This window comes from Leptinotarsa decemlineata, unplaced genomic scaffold (genome assembly GCF_025532065.1).
Source record: "Leptinotarsa decemlineata unplaced genomic scaffold, Ldec_3_MD MMD2_P_RNA_scaffold_1, whole genome shotgun sequence".
In the NCBI taxonomy this organism is placed as follows: Eukaryota; Metazoa; Arthropoda; class Insecta; order Coleoptera; family Chrysomelidae; genus Leptinotarsa; species Leptinotarsa decemlineata.
Window position 1 is genome coordinate 665135 of NW_027412523.1, and position 19826 is coordinate 684960.

General features: G+C 34.4%; 1 protein-coding gene across 3 annotated transcripts in view; it reads left to right on the forward strand.

The window, feature by feature from the left end:
• LOC111512232 (uncharacterized) overlaps positions 1–19826 on the forward strand; it is a 159614-nt gene that overhangs the window by 82923 nt on the left and 56865 nt on the right. The window lies entirely within an intron of this gene.

A 19826-nucleotide genomic window follows, 5' to 3' on the forward strand; every position in this document is an offset into this window, starting at 1 on the left:
CGAAAAGTGAAAGTGAACCATGTTAGATATGCATAGAGGCTAAGTTTGGAATTAGGAATTAGTCAAGGAAATATCAGATATGAATAGTAGGGAAGTTGGGATTTAGGAATTATATTCATCTCTTTCCCGACGCTTGTCGAGAAGAGTGTTGCAGTTCTGATGTTTGGGAGCAGTGCTCGTTTTCACCTTTGTATTTCATAAATGTGATTTTTTATTTCTTTGCAAATATTTCCTTTTGGTGTTCTGATAATCTAGATACATTTCAACTTCGTATTTAAACCAATTCAAGTAAGTAATGAATAATATAGAACCACTTGTTATTCAGTTGTCAGTTACAATCAAACGGTTTTTCCTACAACTACTTAGCTTAGAAACATTTTATTTCTTATTGATTTTCATATTGTACTAGTACTATGTTGCTGTATCGCTGGTGTTCCAATGTTTTGACAGAATCAGAATCAACGAACTTAGCCGTGCACAGCGTTATATAACAGTGCTTTCAAAAAGTGTTCTACAGCGCCATCTAGTGGCGAGTTACAGAAAAATTAATAGCCTAAAAACCTTCTCTATGAAAAATTACTTATACATGTCAAGTTTCATCACGATCGGTTAAGCGATGTAGAAGTTTATCACTTACCAACCAACCAACAAACATCCATTTTTATATACATGATTATATATTTTTGTTAGAAAATTTACTTTTCATAATCCATCTGCTTTCTTTTCTCGAAACGAAAGTTTACTGCCGAAAACATATGAATATTTAGAACGACACCATTTGGGATGTTTCCAGTAGGTACTCATTATTAACACTTTTATGGATTAAGACAAGGAATTCGGGTCCAAGTGGTTGACCTTTCTTGACTATAATTATAACCCCGATCATTGTGAGAGATGATTTTTCAAGAGTTACTTCGAACACATTTCTTAGCCGATGCATTCAGTCTGTTCTGGGATTTCGGCCGAGAACTATTTCTTATTCAGGGGTTTCCGCCGAGAACTAAACCCGCTCTAGAGTCTCCTTGCTGATCGAGAAAAGACTTCGTTCGTTCGTTAGTTCGTCGAGGTTATCCTGTAATTTTCTTTTTGGTGTTTTGTTTGTCATTGTTAATACATTTTATTATTGATAAACGTTGCGTTCGTCTTAATAATAATCCACCTATCACCAGTCCCGACAAAATCATGAAGTCTGAGGTATCGTTTTTCCTCCTTTCTTAACAACACACCTTGTACATGGCCTGAAACATCCCTTCCTTGACCCGAATTGAAATTGAGACTGTACATGCGTCCTTTTTCAGATAATTGCTAATTAGTTTCAAATAAACCTTCCCTTTCAGAAAGCTTTCCTGAAGGACGTCCTCTAAAATTGACAAGCAATAAACGAACCCTTGCGCTTAACCGATAAATTGATTTTAGACAAGGGCAGGTGGAAGGCAGAAAGGCTACTCCCTGGAGAGTCCACGAGGCTGGATCCCAGAGTTTGCTACCCGATTAAATCAACTGGATTCTGATGAAATAATTTCATTGGAACTGTCTGCTGATTGTGATTGAGGACAAACACGATATCCTCAATAATAAAACTTTCAATCAAGTGGGAAGGGTGAATTTGATTGACAAGAATTATCAAATAATGGGCACGTGCGTTTCAAATATGTGAAACGTAGTGAACATCGCCGACTAGTCTATGAAGATTATATTAGGTTGTTCGAAAGTTTTGCAGGTTTCAATGGCATGTGTATTTGCAGCTCCACATCTCAACGAGTATTCATTCTATTGTGTAGTAGTATATATTGATCGATACAGAATTTTGTAGTGTATACATAGACCGATCATCAGCTCCAGAGATTCGGTTACTGAAAACTTGTCTAGATTTTTACTTCCCATAATACAACCATTACAAGGAAAAACATCGTCTTTTGTGAAGAATTCTAGGCATTTTGTCGAACTATCAGGGCCAATTGAAGTCACACAGGAAGATCAACTAATTAGTTTCGACGTGGAAGGCCTTTACACCAACGTTTCGGTCGAAGAAGCCCTCCAAATCATACAGAGAAAGCTATCCGAAGACGTGAATCTGAAAGGGAGAACGAATCTACCCATAGAAGTAATTATGGAATTACTAGGATGCTGTATACGAAACTGTTATTTCCAACTGAAGGACGAGTTCTTTACACAAGATGAGGGACTGCCAATGGGATCGCCACTTTTACCAGTCATAGCCAACATATATATGGAGTGGTTTGAAACTCTGTCCATTGAAGAAGCCCACAAGAAAACTCGAGTCTGGTTGAGATACCTTCATAGTATGGAACCATGGGAATGCTGAACTAGACTCCTTCCTGAAACACATCAACAGCATGAGACTTTCCATCACTTTCACAATGGAGAAGGAAATCCACAACGAATTGCCATTCTTGGACGTTTTGGTGAAGAGGACCGACACTAAGTGGGAAACATCTGTATACCGATAACCCACTCACACGGGACAGTATCTGAACCACGTATCCAACCACCATCAATCAACTAAAAGAGGAATCATCAAGACTCTATTAGACCGTGCTTTCGGGCTCTGTCTCGGGAAGGAACTAGGCATCATCAAAAATGATCTTCAACGGAATGGTTACTCCAAAGCGATGGTAGAAAAGATTTTGGCTAAAAGACAGCAGGAGCCTAGCAAGGAAGAGAAGCCGTCACAACCATTGCTTGCACTTCCCTACATCAGAGGATTATTGGAGAGGATAAGCAGAATTGGTTCCAAGTAAAACATCAGAACCTGCTTCAGAGCAGGTAACACTATCCGAAGCAGCCTCACGGAAACCAGGCCACCAAACGCGGACTGCGATATCAAGAATTGCATTTACCGAGGGTATCCGAGTGCGGAAAATCCTATATTGGTGAAACTAAGAGGCCATTGAATGTTCGCATTGCCGAGCACAAGAAACACACACAGCGAGGGAAAACCAGCATCGAGTGGTCTGAGATCTTGCACAGAGAGGAACATTGGTTTAGGAGAAAATTCAAGGAAGCCGCATACATGTTGTCCAACAACGTATTCAGCTAAGCCAGCGGAGAAATACGTAACATATGGAAACCCATCGTCAAGCGAAAAATGGCCAACTCCCGTTTGGCGGGAGTTGGCCATTTTCCGCCAATGGACCAGTGAAGCGGAAAAAATGGAAGCGGGGATAAGTGGAAGTACTCGAACGACCTCTAAATAGACATCTCTAGGAGAAATCAATCCAGACATCACCCGAAGACGAAAAGCGGAACTCTGGTTCAGAGCAAATAACCTAAACCTCACCAAGAGCAAATCTCAAGAAATGATCTGCTCCTCAAACAAAAAGGTATGTGGATCGAAATATGTCAAGCTGCTCAGTCTGACCCTTGATGATGACTTGAGTTGATAAACCCATATTGATATATTATCCAAAAACCTATCTGCTTAGCATTTTCTGTTGAGACGTCTTAAAAATTGTCATTTTCATTCTCATTCGAATTTCGGAATTATTTTATGGGAAAACTTACCTCACTCTGTTAGAGTTTCCCGTCTTCAAGCTATACGTTTGATGCCCCGTATAATGCATCATGCCGAGAACTCTTCAAAAAGCTGTGGATTATATGTCTTCCTTCTATCTATATCTATCGAAGTCTCCTCGAAATACACACAAGAAAGACTGAAATTGACAGAAATAACGATTTCCACAATTATTCAACCGGGGAAGTAGAATAAGCTACCACGTGAATGGAGTAATCACGATCTCATCCCTTTTGAAAGGAAAATGAAACAATTCTTAGTAAATTTCAATTTTTATTCGGTAGAAAAGTACTTAGGGTATGCAATTTCTAATTGATAAGTATGTAGTTTCTTACCAATAATAAATTAAAATTAATGAAAAGAGAAATGAAAATTTCTATGTTTTTTACCACTTTTATTTGTAACTAACGTTACTGCAGTTTCGTATTATACGGACATTTTCAAACTTATACAATAAGCTAACATTGATTCATTACAATCGCCATTATATACCACCCCGGTAGGTACTAATAATTATCTGACAAACAGGATGCAGTATGTTCAAGCAAACAATCACACTTCGCTGAAAACAATAAATGATGTAGGGGTTCCCCAGGGTTCTGTTTTAGGTCATCTGTTATATCTGATATACGTGAATGACATTTGTAATGAGAGTTGTATAATGCATGCAGACCTCCCTCATAGCTACAGGGAGCAATGTAGAGCAAACAGTTTTGAAGGCCAATGAATAAATCAAAATATCTGAGGAATGGTTCTCTTCAAATGGATTAGTTTTGAACACGAAGAACACAACGTTCATAAGATTTAGTCACTCGAAAAATAAATTCGACCACAGCTTGTTGCTAAAATCTAACGGTAGATCTATCACTCAAGCACCTTCTACGAAGTTCCTTGAAATAATAGTAAAAACCAATTACAAATAATTTACCACCAATACTGTTATATTGAGTCCTTTCACATGCTTTCATGCACTTAGTTACATCAATAACTATATTAATTATATGGACTACAATTTGTGTAAAAATTATCAACTTGTGTTACGTTGGCCAAGGCAGTAAATCTGTTTCTCTGCCGTGAGACACATATGATTTTTTACTCCCATTGTTTGTGCAGTGTGTTAAAAAAAATGATATTTTTTCAATAACGGATATATTAATACAAAGAGGCTAAATATCAATAATTGAAAACAGTATTTTATCACAAACTTCATGAGAAAAGAGACTCGTTTGATGAAAATAAACATACGAATAAACGTCAAGTAAGCACACTCCTTTCACAAATATTTTTTCAGTATCAGAAAGCTTTCATTTATTCGAGAATCAACATTTTCAAATCATCAATTCAAAACATTTCTGTGGTTTGTAGGAGATACTCAAATCGTTAAAGAAATAACAAAATTTGAAATTCCCAAACTGTATAGCACTGTAAATTTTTTACTTGTCGAATTGGGCCTTTTATTGATTGTGAAAGTCTCAGTTTGATATTGAGTATAATTCAGTCATTTCGATTCATTTATAGTCCATCGTAAGACCATCTGGCCCACCAAAAATGTATCCCACATACAATTAGTATTATAAATCCCGTGATAAAAATAGTATATTACTCGTATGAGTTATTGATATGTTTTTGACCTCTCCTTAGTTAAATTCTCGAGTGAATGTTGTGAAATGAAAACTCGAAGTATTTCCATAATCACTGGATTTCGAAATTTGGGAAAGATTGTTATCAATATTGACGAAGGCCGCTCATATTTTAATATTGAGATAATGGCTTGCCTAATGTTCTTAGGTGCCACTTGTGAAACTATAGTTGTACCAACGTCTACGAATTCGTACAATTATGGATTTTCATATAGAATATCATCAGATATCAATAAATTCCTTTTAAATTACGTTACTGATGTTTCTTTTTGGAAAACAAGTGAAATTGATCTTCTACAGTTCAAAATTTCTTTCATGATTCTAGATTCTCGTTTAAAAATTCCTTGAAGTTCTTCCTATACAAACTTCTGGGCAAGATCTGCATGTTGCTTTGTAGACACCAGATCTGTTATGAAAAAGGTATTTGTGAAAATTGCTTGATTGATAAATAAAATTATAAATGAAAATTATAATTCACAACACAACAAAGTTTTTGTTTCGGGGTTGAAATTAGATGATTTTAATGTATTTCCACGTGTTAAAACCGAAAGTGACCATAAAAATTATATATTAGCTCTTGTTTTCAAGATATAGTATCATTATATTATATATATGTATATTGAGTTTTCAACAAATGAAATATTTCATCACCAACAGTTGGTACACATGTTTGTATACATAACACCCCTCTCATCAGCTGTTCTTAAGTAGTAAACATAACCTATGTGAGTTTGTCAATTGTACGCACGTGGTTGCTATTGAAATTATCGTGTGAAGTTGATTTTTAAATTAATTCAAGTGCTGATCTGAAATGCCTCGAAAGTGTGTGAATTCTGTCGATAGCTGTTGCTATATATGTGGTGAAATAACATTTAAGGCTCAGAAACGTAAAATGACACCTATCGTTAAGACAGCCTATGAACATTATTTTGGTGTGAAAGTTGGGGACCAAGATAAATCATGGGCTCCTCATATATGTTGTAATTCTTGTTCCGTCATATTGCGAGAGTGGCTGAAAAATAAAAACCGGGCAATGGCTTTTGCAGTACCTATGGTTTGGCGTGAGCCTACCAATCATACAGACGACTGTTATTTCTGCTTAACTCCTCCCATTAAGCAAGGTTTATCTATGAAGAAAAGAGGAATGGTTAAATACCCTAATCTCCCATCTGCTCTTCGGCCTGTACCACACTCAGACAATTTGCCAGTCCCTTCTCCACCCCAAAACTATGAAATTTTAGAGGAAGGTGATGAAGACTGTTTAGAAGGAGCAACCCATCCTTCTACATCCTATGACCCTGATTTTGAGGTAAGCGATAGGTCTAGTGATCCGCATAGAATTAGTCAAGCAGAGTTGAGTGACCTTATAAGAGATCTTCGCTTATCTAAGGAAAAGGCTGAGCTGTTAGGGTCAAGACTACAACAGTGGAATCTTCTAAAACATGATGTGAAAATATCTCAGTACAGACAGCGTCAAAAAGATTTGCTTCCTTTTTTTGAGAAAAAAGAAAACCTCGTAGTTTGTTCTGATGTTAATGTTTTGATGGACTACTTGAATTTGGATCACACTCCATCTGAATGGAGACTGTTTATAGACTCTTCAAAACTAAGCTTAAAAGCTGTACTTCTGAATAATGGAAATCAGCTACCCTCTATTCCTATAGGTCATGCAGTTCAAATGAAGGAAACGTACATAAATATGAAAACACTTCTCCAATCAATCAAATATGAACAACACAAGTGGCACATCTGTGGTGATCTGAAAGTCATTGTTATACTCCTAGGAATGCAATTAGGGTTCACCAAGTACTGTTGTTTTTTGTGTCTGTGGGACAGTCGGGATAGAAAATCTCACTATGAAAAAATGAACTGGCCTACACGAGACCTAAACCCTAATGAGAAAAATGTAGTTTACGAGCCTCTTGTAGATCCTAAGGATGTTCTCCTTCCCCCATTACATATTAAGTTGAGACTAATGAAAAACTTTGTGAAGGCCATGGACCAGGAAGGACAAGCTTTTAAGTACTTGAGAGCAAAGTTTCCCAGGTTGAGTGATGCTAAAGTCAAGGAAGGCATCTTTATTGGGCCTCAAATCCGTGAAATCGTAAATGATCCTGCTTTTGACATGATTTTAACAGGAAATGAAAAAAGAGCCTGGGAAGCCTTTAAGGGGGTTGTAGATGGGTTTTTAGGTTACAAAAGACATGATAACTTCACAGCATTGGTTAAAGAGCTTCTTCAAGCTTACCACCAACTTGGATGCAACATGTCCTTAAAAATTCATTTTCTTCACTCTCATCTTAATTTCTTCCCACAAAACTGTGGAGCTGTGAGTGACGAACATGGAGAAAGATTCCATCAAGACTTTGCCTTAATGGAACAGAGATATCAGGGCCGTTGGAATGAAGCAATGCTTGCAGACTACTGCTGGTGTGTGTGTAGGGATGCTCCAGAAGTGTTTTATAAAAGACAAGCTGAACGACAGCGATCTTACAATGAATCGGATGGACTTAATTGAAATTTGGTGGTACAAACTTCTTTTATTTGTCAATACACTAAGAATAATGTTTTTTTTTTTCATTAATTTTGTACTTAAAATATTCTAAAAGAAACATAACAATATTGTTTTATGTACTTTCACTTTTCACGTATAGTATAACTACTCTTTAAGATTAAGTACTGTGTATCTCAAAAACCAGAGCTAATAAAAATTTTTCATTGTTATTTTCGTTTTTATCACCCCAAAATTAGTAGAAATTGACTAATTTAGTGTAGGACACATTCAAAAAATATTTTTTTGTTGTATTGTGATTATTATACAATTATAGGGGTGCGACAGCTGGTTAACGGAAAAACAGATTTTAAACAGATTTTTTTTTTAAACAGATGAATGAAAATTATGATTCTATCCATCATAACAATTAAGCAATGTTCACAAATACTTTTTTCATAACAGATCAGGTTTATGCGGATAGTGTCCAGAAGTTTATATAGGAAGAACTTCAAGAAATTGTTAAACGAGACTTCAGAATCATAAAAGAAGTTTCGAATTGCAGAAGATCAACTTCACTTATTTTTTACAAAGAAACATCGGTTTATAATTTCCTATACTTGAAACGAAGTGTCCCGAAACTAATTCATTATTTATTTTTTATTATTTCTGGAATAACTTCGAATAAAAAAATGAGATTATCATACAAGGACACTGAGTTATAGCTCCAACGTCTGTTCATTCATTTACGCATCAATTTCTATAGACTTGCACCTTTTGGTATGTCCTTGAGCCGAAAAAAGTCGCAGAGGGGCAAATCTGCCCCTATAATGAACAGTTATTATTGAATACTTTCTATAAATATTTCAAGATTTTAAATGATGACCACTTGAACTGAAATCATCAATGCGTGACCATGAGCACGAGTCTTGAAAAAAGCTCGTGCTTTTGAATTTTTTTATTTCAAATCGCAGAACTCATCACGACTCTAGATTTTTTCAGGGCTCATTATATACGTTTTCCTTTTCTATTTTAATGTTAGTCTAACAATTCTTATATTTCGTTTAATTCAATATAGATATACTTTTATTCAACACCGGAACTATTGAAAAAATCAATAGTTTTGAAGAATTAGAGGATCGACGCCTGGGGATACCAACTTGGTTAGGATAAGGGGTCAAGAAAGATGATTTTTATGATGTAAATAATTCACAGTACTCAAGACTACGAATATCTAAATAGTTATTTGAATAATAGTTTGAATATACATGTGAATGGAGAAATAAGTAATTTCCAGAAAGAAATGAATTTTATGAAACAGACAATGGTAACAAGCTATTTACCAGGTCAATAATGAGCCCCACCAATAATACGGCTCGTTTCTTGAAAAGAGAAGACTTGAAGGCAAATTCATTCAACACAATAAAGACATTTTTCAGAGTCCGATAGATCAGGAGTATATAAGTTGACTTGTGGTTCTTGCTCCAAATTTGATATAGGCCAAACGCGAAGAAACTTTTTCCAAAGAATGAAAGAACATAGGAGTGATTTCCTGAATATGAAGGTCAATTCCACATGTGCGAATCATTTTTGGACAGTGAGACATTAGTTCAACCATGACTATGACGTATCACATTTGGAAGAGAAAGGTTTGGAACCGAATCTTTCGGAACTAAACACGTGTTGAGGTTTTGTAAACTGTCCGGTGAAAATCTCACAATGGAGTGTTGAGAACATTAGGAATTATCATCACATAGATACACAGCAGTAGTTGATGAATTTTCTAAGTTGCTTGAAATAATACTGCTGTCCACAATTATTTGAGATTTTCAATATGGTTCAATTATAATTTCCACTACTATTTCAATCGATGATTCGCTATTTTTACTGATCATGCCTTTCGCAAAATAAAATAAACAACTGAATACAAAAATATATCGACTATATATTGTGGATTGCATATTAGATACATTTATATCACACAATTAAAATAAAAAATTCCAACATTGTTTCAAAATTCTATTTTTTTCAATGCTTATTTTCAAAACGGAAAAGTAAATATAATATTTTCACATGACTGGGTACTCTATTTAAGATTTTATTGGGGATAAGTTACTTATTGGAGATTACTCGCAAATAAAAATGAAAAGAAAAATAAACTGAAGATGAAACGATTTTTATTAGTACACTCCTACTAATTGGATGTTTGAAAACACTATTTATTGTATTATTCGGTTATAACAACATATCGGAATCTGGCACGGCACGAAACCAGTTCATGAACAAAACTATTAGAATAATATTCAGTGCGTATGAATCACAATTATTTTTAATTTGATAGCACCGTATTGGCCCAATATCAGCTGAAACTTTTGAAAAAAAACATCACACAGCACCCAACTTCCAAAACGTCATTCACTGGCACAGATATGTAGACGATGCGACGTATCAGACTGTTTCTCAAGTACACATCGATAATTAATTACATCTACTTGAAATCTTCCAAGTTACTTAATTACGGTTAGAGACATTATGGACAAAACTGCACTATTTTTGTAACATCCTGTATTACGTTTAAAGCATATACCTGTGTTTTTATTATGCTTTCACGTATTTCATCAATCAACATTCTTCCTTCGACCTTGGGCTAGAAGAGAAATAGCGAACGAAGGTTAATTTAAAAATTCGTTCATTATAAATAAAATACAGGGTGGTGATCGAAAACAAACCAAGGATCTTTCAACTCCCCTCGTTCAGGGTCTTGAAATCCTCTGGTATACGATTTATTTGCTTCTTAGGTATGAAAAGCCCATGAATGAATTTCATAAAAAAACATAAAAGAGATAAATCTACGCAAGTGTACATGAAAAGGGCAAGAATCTAGGAAATAACAATAGACCAGTGGCTTTACCCTCAGCAACACCGATGTAATCATGAAGTAAACTGTAAATGACCATTTAGTTGAAGTACCGTCAACGATTACCTTCACCCTTTCCTTTAAGGAATTATTTATATGGAATGGCAAAATTTTGTATTGTTGTCAGACGCATACAGCGTGACTCACGGCCGATGGTAGGTTAGACGTTTCTAGAAAACGTAAAGCATAATTTTTCTGAAAATTTCACTTCTCACGTTTTCTTACCTGTTCTATCGATCTAAAATATTTTCAGCATTGTGGCGTTGCCACTTCTATCAAAAAGTCCTAGCAATTATATTTTTTTAAATGGAACACCGCGTATATTAATACATTTTTGGAATCGCTCTAGTATTTTAATACATTTTTGTTAATAATGTCCTATACCTATCTCTATCTGTTTTCGAAATAAAAAATAAATTGTGCTAAATATGGTCCAAAACATAGCCTTAATTGAAATTAAGTACATCAGTACTCTCAATTCATGAAAAGTTGATATTTTGATTTGGATAGTTTGGAAAAACTCGAAATATTCAAATAACACCAAGAAATCGACTCCATATCATACAGGGCGTGCTGAAATTACTATTATTTCCATTGTGCATAAAAGTAGTCGAAAGTTCATTTTTTCAAATGAAACTCCTTGTATATTACTCGATAAATTGAAAGATGGTGAAAAATGCTTCAAGATGATATATCATGACCCTATACCTAAATCGTCAAGTTTTCTTAATAAGGCCGTTTTTGTGGAAAATAGTTATTCACGTTTTACCTACAAGTGTTGAAAGTGGCATTTTATTTTGTGAGTGGGGATTATTGCAAAGAGAGCATCAGCAAGTGGAGCAAACTCACGAGCAAAATAAAATCACTTTTAACAAATGTATCATACAATTTTTTTTGTATAACGTTACTGCTGATAATAAACAAAATTATAGGGTCCATGGGATTTGAACACACGATCTTTGGATTACAAGGCATATGTTACAACTACATACGCCAACTCACGTTATTTTAAGGAGGATTATTGGTTAGTCATGAAGGACTTTCTACAGTTGGACTGAATACTACTTCGTCATCGTCAGTAACTTCACAGGGATTTAATATTACCAATAGCACGAACTGCATGTGTGAACTTTTCTAAAAGATTTTTTGGTAGATGTTCTAATTGAAGTGTTTCTATTGAAGAGATTTTCGAAAACAGTTGTACAAAAAATGATTTTCAAAGAATTTGATTTCTAGGTAGCCGTATAAGCTTTCTGGATTAGTTCATTCACATGGGAATCAAATCGGAGATCACTGTCTATAGTCACCCCAAGATTTTTTGCTTCCTTCACAATTTCCAATCAATTAGAGCCTATACTTATATTGAGTTGTTGTTTTACAGTATCTCTGTGATTTTTTGCACCAAATATCAGTATTGTACATCAAGGAACTGTTGAAAACTAGGTCTTTCAATTTAGGTGGTCAGTCATCAATTGGCAAACAAGACTCGAAAGAAAAATAAGTGTGTGGTAGCAAGAACCAGACAGGATATATAACTAACAAAACTTGTTAACATTGGAGAAAATATCTCCCCTGAACTGTTATCCAAAATTGACAAAATATACATTAGACCGATCATCGAGTATGCTGTGCCAGTTTGGAATCTTTAATTTGCCAAAGACACAATGCCGATAGTGTTGTGATGCTTTTCAAGTGAAAATCTCCAATTGAAGTGTGTTTTTTAAAACGTAACGCATTCGTATTTTATTAGCCACCCTATTCAATGAAACTGTGAACCCATGTAGTAATTGATTATTTAGCTGAGTTCCTTAATTACATAAAGATTTAGCCGAATAACACCTGCGAAAACGTATCTATTAGTGGAATTTGAAATTTAAATGCATGTTTTATTGGTGAAATATTTCTTGATGATATTTAAAATAACTCAAAGGTCAAGTAAAAAATTTCACAAGCTAGGATTTTGAAACAGAACTTTCTACCTCAGTGTCCTTACGAAGTACAATTTTTTACTGAATATGCAATTCAAACTCCATTTTGTTGACATATACAGCGAAAAAAAATTTTTTGCTATTTTGTTGTCTAGAGGTGATTGTTTAAAATCGATTTTTTTTATATTTCGATTGTTTAAATAACTAGTTAAGAAATAATTTACACTTTTAAATAGTTTGGCATAAAAAAAAATATTTATTATTTTATTGTTTATTAGTTCAATATAATAAATAAAAATTTCATGGCACTTTTTTATATACAGGGTGTTAATTAAGTACGTACCATAAATTCCAGAGACGATTCTTTAGATAATTTTAATAAACATGGGTCCGCAAATCCTTCGTTCTCAAGATACAGGGTGTTAAAATGAAAATAAAAAAAATATTCGTAAATATCTCAAATATCCTTTACCTAATTTTGTTGTGATTTGGCAAAGGTATTTATAACATTAAGGCGCTAATTCAGCCCTAAATTTATGGTACATACTTGATTAACACCCTGTATGGCTGTTTTTATAAAAAAAATTCTGTTTCAGAAAAAATATAACGTTGGTCAATATTTGTTTATGAAAAATTGTTAAACTAATAAACAATCAAATAATAAATGAAAAGTTTTTTTGCCAAACTATTTAAAAGCAAAATCATTTTCAAACTAATTATTCAAACAATCGAAATATAAAAAAAAATCGATTTTAAACATTTAAAAATTAAAATTAGGATTTTTTTAATCATAATTATCTCTAGACAACAAAATAGCAAAAAAAAATGTTCAAAAGTATTGAATTTCTCTATTTGTTTCAAACAATTCAATAAACAAATGACGTATGAAAATCATATCCTATGTTAATAACTGCCATTGTTTAATGTGAAAACAGACATAGCTAAATATCAATTGAAAAAAAAATTATCAAAAATTTTTAGATATTTCATTTTGCAATAGTTATAAAAAATCATAATTAACAAATTAATAAATTTGTATGAACTTTTATCGCAGGATCGTATGAAGTATATATCAAAAGAGCTCCACGAAGTTCAAAATTTATAGGCCATTTAGTTATACCTTTCATCCCATTATTTATGCCAATGGAGATTGAGAAAAAATTTGTTAGTTAACAATTGAATAACTTTTTGAAAAATAGTGATAAAACTTTTTATTCTACGAGACTCGATTCATTCAAGTGTTAAGAAGATACTAGATTTTTTCAAATTTTTAAAATGACATTTAATGTTATAAAAAAATTATTTCTTCTCATAAACTCTTTAGCGGCAGCGCGCGCATGCCGTAACAGCCGCGCGAAATCCTATTTTCAACGTCAAATTAAAATTATAAATAATGGAGATAGAGTTTCGGGAGTCTGGACGTTTTTATCGGAAATTTCCTCCTCTTCAACGAGCTTTTTTCGAAATTGCCTAAATATCAATATTTTTTGAGTTATTAACGAAAAACTAAATACCATTTTTTTTAATCTCATTTTGTTAATAACAACTGCAATTTTTTACCTGCACCAAAATCTTTCAAAAACATTTTTCTAGAGGTGATTCCGATTCCTTTATCTCTATTTTTCATGTTTTTGAACTTGATTAGACTAACAGAACAGTCATCCATAATTTGGGCACAAAGAAAAACATTATTTCATGGAATTTCCATACAAAGAAAAGTCTCACTGTGTATTGCTCAATTTTCTAATATTTTTTCTCAATAGAGAGAATTTTGTCAGCAAAATTTTTAACCCGTGACACAAGTTCAATGGAATCATATAATTCCAGATAAAAATATCGCTATCGGCCATATTTTTCAAGATCACGGTAGTAAACTTGAAACAAGGCTATCTCCCACTTTCAAATAACTGAACTAATTTGCATATACTAGACTATTAGTCTCATTACAATATATTTAGGATAGCCACATTCCTTTAAGTTCAATAAACATTAAGATAACACAAAACAATATTTTAATCAGAGGGACGTGACAGAGATATTTTTCAATTACGTTTACCTGACTGCTCAACAACGTAGTAATTATTATTTAATTAACATTTCAATATGTGACATGAGGATAAAACGATAAAACACTGTGTACGTGAATCACTGGTTTATTATATTCTCGTTATTGGGTCTAATTATTTCATCATTGCCGCGTATTACGATTATCTCAGTGACCATTATCGATATTATTTGTTTAATTGCACAGTACATGCTTATTTTCTGATTTCCTGCTGAAGTGAGCAATGCAAATTTGAATTTGAAGCACTCAAGCAATGTGTTCCTCAGTACACTAAAACAGGTGTTTATTTATACCTAACGGGTAGAAATTCTTTCATCAAAGTTCCGCTAATTTCAACAGAGCGATTCCCATAGAAATGGGACCTTTGTCACCGTTCATATTTCTTTCGCAACAATTCGCTTTTTCTAAACTCTCAAAAGAATCAAAATATCTAGTGTCATGAAGCGATCTCAACCCTAGAGTTTTCTGGTCTGCGAAATCGGATACGTGGTTTGTATTCCTTGAAACGAGTTTATAAAGCTCGCGTAGTCTCACCACTCATTTCATATTTTTCCGACTTCTCATTCTCCAACATCTTCTAACATCCATATTTGGAGGACAGCGGTTGCTATCACATATATCCCTGATGACATTTTTCTCATTATCGTATCTTTCTTAACTCAAGGAAAGAAAAAGGTTCAGTCCTGCCATTTTGTGTCGTGGTGTGAGCTATCAGAAATATATCTAGAAGTACTTATATTATTCCTATAGACATCAATTTTCAGGACCTGGTTCCTTCTGATCCGATACTCCACATTGTTTTTAATTTTACATGTTAACCCAATGTTCCAAAAATATTATTGACAATGAATTGGCAGGTTCCTATCACACCAAAGCCGTACCTACTGAAATTTCAAATGTTCCATGAATTATGATATGACTAGATAGTCATTTTGTCCCTACTATGCATTCTTCCCTCATATATGGGTCCGTGGCCCGATGATGCCACGGACCCATAATCCACCAAACAGTGACTTTTTCGGAATGCATCAGTAGCTCTTGCAATGCTTGGGGCTGGTCTTCACTCCAGATGCGGCAATTTTGCTTGTTAACGTATCCATTCAACCAGAATTGAGCCTCGTCGCTGAACACAATTTTTCGATAAAAATGTGGATCTTCCTCCAACTTTGCCAGCGCCCATTCACCAAATGTTAGACGTTGTGGGAGGTCGTGTGGCTTAATTCTTGCACCAACTGTATCTAATAAGGTTTCACACCCAAATCCTTTCGCAAAATTTTCCACGTAGTGGAGTAACAAAGGCCCAATTGCTGCGAACGGCGACGAATCGACATTTCACGGTCATCATGAACACTGGCGGATACAGCCGCAATATCTTTTTCGGTCCTCACTCTGCGTATGTGTATTGGTGGTTTAATGTTCAATAATGTAAACTGGGTTCGAAATTTAGTCACAAGCTTCCGAATAGCCCCCTCAGTAGTCCGACGAAACTGCCCATAAACCACAAACTGCAGCGGTCCTCAAAACCCACATAACCCAGTCCATCGGTCAAATTCAGCCTGATTTATACGCCAGAGTCATGGAAAATTAGACGTTTCGGATGTGCTCCACCCAGAATAGGCGTGACAAGCAATTGAAGAATGTCATATTCCACACATCATCAAACGAATAAAAAATTTCGATGATATCTCACACAAGCTTTGTTTCATTGAAATTTAAAGATATGATGACTCTGTTTGGTTGGCGAATTGTAAGAACGTTGATGACTCAAGTAAGCATTCTGAATGTAAGTATAGCATGAGGTAAACGCATTTCATGACTAAAGAAATATTGCACTTTTCACATTGAAAATTTCACAGCACTTAACATCATTTTGTAAAATATTCTTAGATGAATTTTAGTTTCATCCCAAGAATTCACTCAATATTATTGATATTAAAACTATTCAAACGATACACAGCTTTCAACAAGTATTATCCAACTATAATGGCTACTGTTAAACTCTGATGAATCTAATTTGTACTTTTTGAGAAAGTTGTTCATAGAAAATTTAACTGGCTGTTTGGAATGATCATTTTATTATTACGTAACATCTTTGTCCACAACAAAAAGGTTGTTACAATGTTTCAACCATGATTTTTTTACTTTCCCTTTAAGCAAAGAAACATACGATATTGATAACGATCTTTCAAACAAAGATGATGAGTTCATTTGGAAACGTTAAATTCAAACAGCCTCTTCATAAATGTTTTACTTTACAGTCGATTGAAATACATTTTCAGGAATTCAGCAAAGTTATAGCTCTTAAAAAAGTTTTTGCATCCTTGTAGCAGTATCCAGTCTCAATATAAATTTGGTATAGTCTATCCATTCCCAATTGGAACGGCAATAAAAATAAGAGTACAGTCATAAAAATTTCTTGCCTGTGGCTCCTAGTCGCCCAGATAGTTAGTAAACGTGCTATCAAATGTAGTTGAGGAATAAAGGCTCGGCTAGCTGGACTAATTTTTTGTCCGTTTCACAATATTTCTTTATCAGTTCCGTGTGTTCGTGGGGTAAGGTGAGGTGGTGAGTAGTTTTGCAAACCAATTTTTGAAAACTTTTTCCGGAGATCAATTACCCTAACACCAAACTGATATTTTTGCACTCGACTCCCGTTTCGCTAACAAGGTTAGCATTTTCAGGAGAAGCAAATTGATACTGAATCTAAAAACAAGGGTTAGCTGTTTATAAACCTAGAGTTTTTTGGGCCGATGTGAATTTTGTTTGTTGAATGATGATTATCCTAATTGATTTTTCGGTAATTAACTAGTGGAACCACTACCTGCAAATTAATCTGCAGGCGGCCAAGCACTTCTCAAAGCTTTTTCGTGGTTCCGATGTAGAACGTACCGCAACAACACACATATTTTCCACTAATTGAACAAGGGTAGTACCAATCAAGTTCAAGAGCAGTCGGTCTTCCGATAACTAGTCCAATTCACAACACAACAAAAAAATATTTTTTGAATGTTTCCTACACTAAATTAGTCAATTTCTACTAATTTTGGGGTGATAAAAACGAAAATAACAATGAAAAATTTTTATTAGCTCTGGTTTTTGAGATACACAGTACTTAATCTTAAAGAGTAGTTATACTATACGTGAAAAGTGAAAGTACATAAAACAATATTGTTATGTTTCTTTTAGAATATTTTAAGTACAAAATTAATAAAAAAAAACATTATTCTTAGTGTTTTGACAAATAAAAGAAGTTTGTACCACCAAATTTCAATTAAGTCCATCCGATTCATTATAAGATCGCTGTCGTTTAGCTTGTCTTTTATAAAACACTTCTGGAGCATCCCTACACACAGACCAGCAGTAGTCTGCAAGCATTGCTTCATTCCAACGGCCCTGATATCTCTGTTCCATTAAGGCAATGTCTTGATGGAATCTTTCTCCATGTTCGTCACTCACAGCTCCACAGTTTTGTGGGAAGAAATTAAGATGAGAGTGAAGAAAATGAATTTTTAAGGACATGTTGCATCCAAGTTGGTGGTAAGCTTGAAGAAGCTCTTTAACCAATGCTGTGAAGTTATCATCTCTTTTGTTACCTAAAAACCCATGTACAACCCCCTTAAACGCTTCCCAGGCTCTTTTTTCATTTCCTGTTAAAATCATGTCAAAAGCAGGATCATTTACGATTTCACGGATTTGAGGCCCAATAAAGATGCCTTCCTTGACTTTAGCATCACTCAACCTGGGAAACTTTGCTCTCAAGTACTTAAAAGCTTGTCCTTCCTGGTCCATGGCCTTCACAAAGTTTTTCATTAGTCCCAACTTAATATGTAATGGGGGAAGGAGAACATCCTTAGGATCTACAAGAGGCTCGTAAACTACATTTTTCTCATGTGTGGTACAGGCCGAAGAGCAGATGGGAGATTAGGGTATTTAACCGTTCCTCTTTTCTTCATAGATAAACCTTGCTTAATGGGAGGAGTTAAGCAGAAATAACAGTCGTCTGTATGATTGGTAGGCTCACGCCAAACCATAGGTACTGCAAAAGCCATTGCCCGGTTTTTATTTTTCAGCCACTCTCGCAATATGACGGAACAAGAATTACAACATATATGAGGAGCCCATGATTTATCTTGGTCCCCAACTTTCACACCAAAATAATGTTCATAGCCTGTCTTAACGATAGGTGTCATTTTACGTTTCTGAGCCTTAAATGTTATTTCACCACATATATAGCAAAAGCTATCGATAGAATTCACACACTTTCGAGGCATTTCAGATCAGCACTTAAATTAATTTAAAAATCAACTTCACACGATAATTTCAATAGCAACCACGTGCGTACAATTGACAAACTCACATAGGTTATGTTTACTACTTAAGAACAGCTGATGAGAGGGGTGTTATGTAAACAAACATGTGTACCAACTGTTGGTGATGAAATATTTCATTTGTTGAAAACTCAATATACATATATATATAATATAATGATACTATATCTTGAAAACAAGAGCTAATATATAATTTTTATGGTCACTTTCGGTTTTAACACGTGGAAATACATTAAAATCATCTAATTTCAACCCCGAAACAAAAACTTTGTTGTGTTGTGTTATAAGTACAAACACATTGCCTTTGATTATGTCTGCCGCAAGTAGTAGACGAAACGTCAGGCATAAAAAACTGCAGACCACGGCTTATAAACTCGGAAACATCGGACAATTTGTTAGACACCGGCCGTAAAAGCCTATGCACCATGATCAGAAGTCCAATTATCTATTAACGTGTTGCCTAGGGCAATATCTTAGATTTAGTTTTCTTTCTATAGCTCCAATGAATTTTATTTTCCACCGAGAACGAAAAACGCCCAAGATCGCCTTCATCATACTCATATAATGTCAAAATTGAATCATGAAGGTTTTTTATGATTCATGTTTGCCTCTCTATCATACCGAAGTCTTTTCTGAACAAATACTCAGGAATTTTAACTTGATTTGTTTCCAGTCAACTAGTCGTGGAAAATTTTCACAAAACATATAGTAACAATAAACAAATCAATTAATAGGCGGCTAGTACTCTCTAGAGTAGAAAACCGTTAATTCTCAGTATCGATCAATACCAAATTAATTAAATCGTTCTGACAATTTTCCTTCATGTAAAATTCATTGAAAAGTATCATAAACATTTTTCCCGTTAAAGGACTAATTTCTGACGTAGACTTTCAAGGGTGAAAAACAAGTACACACATAACTC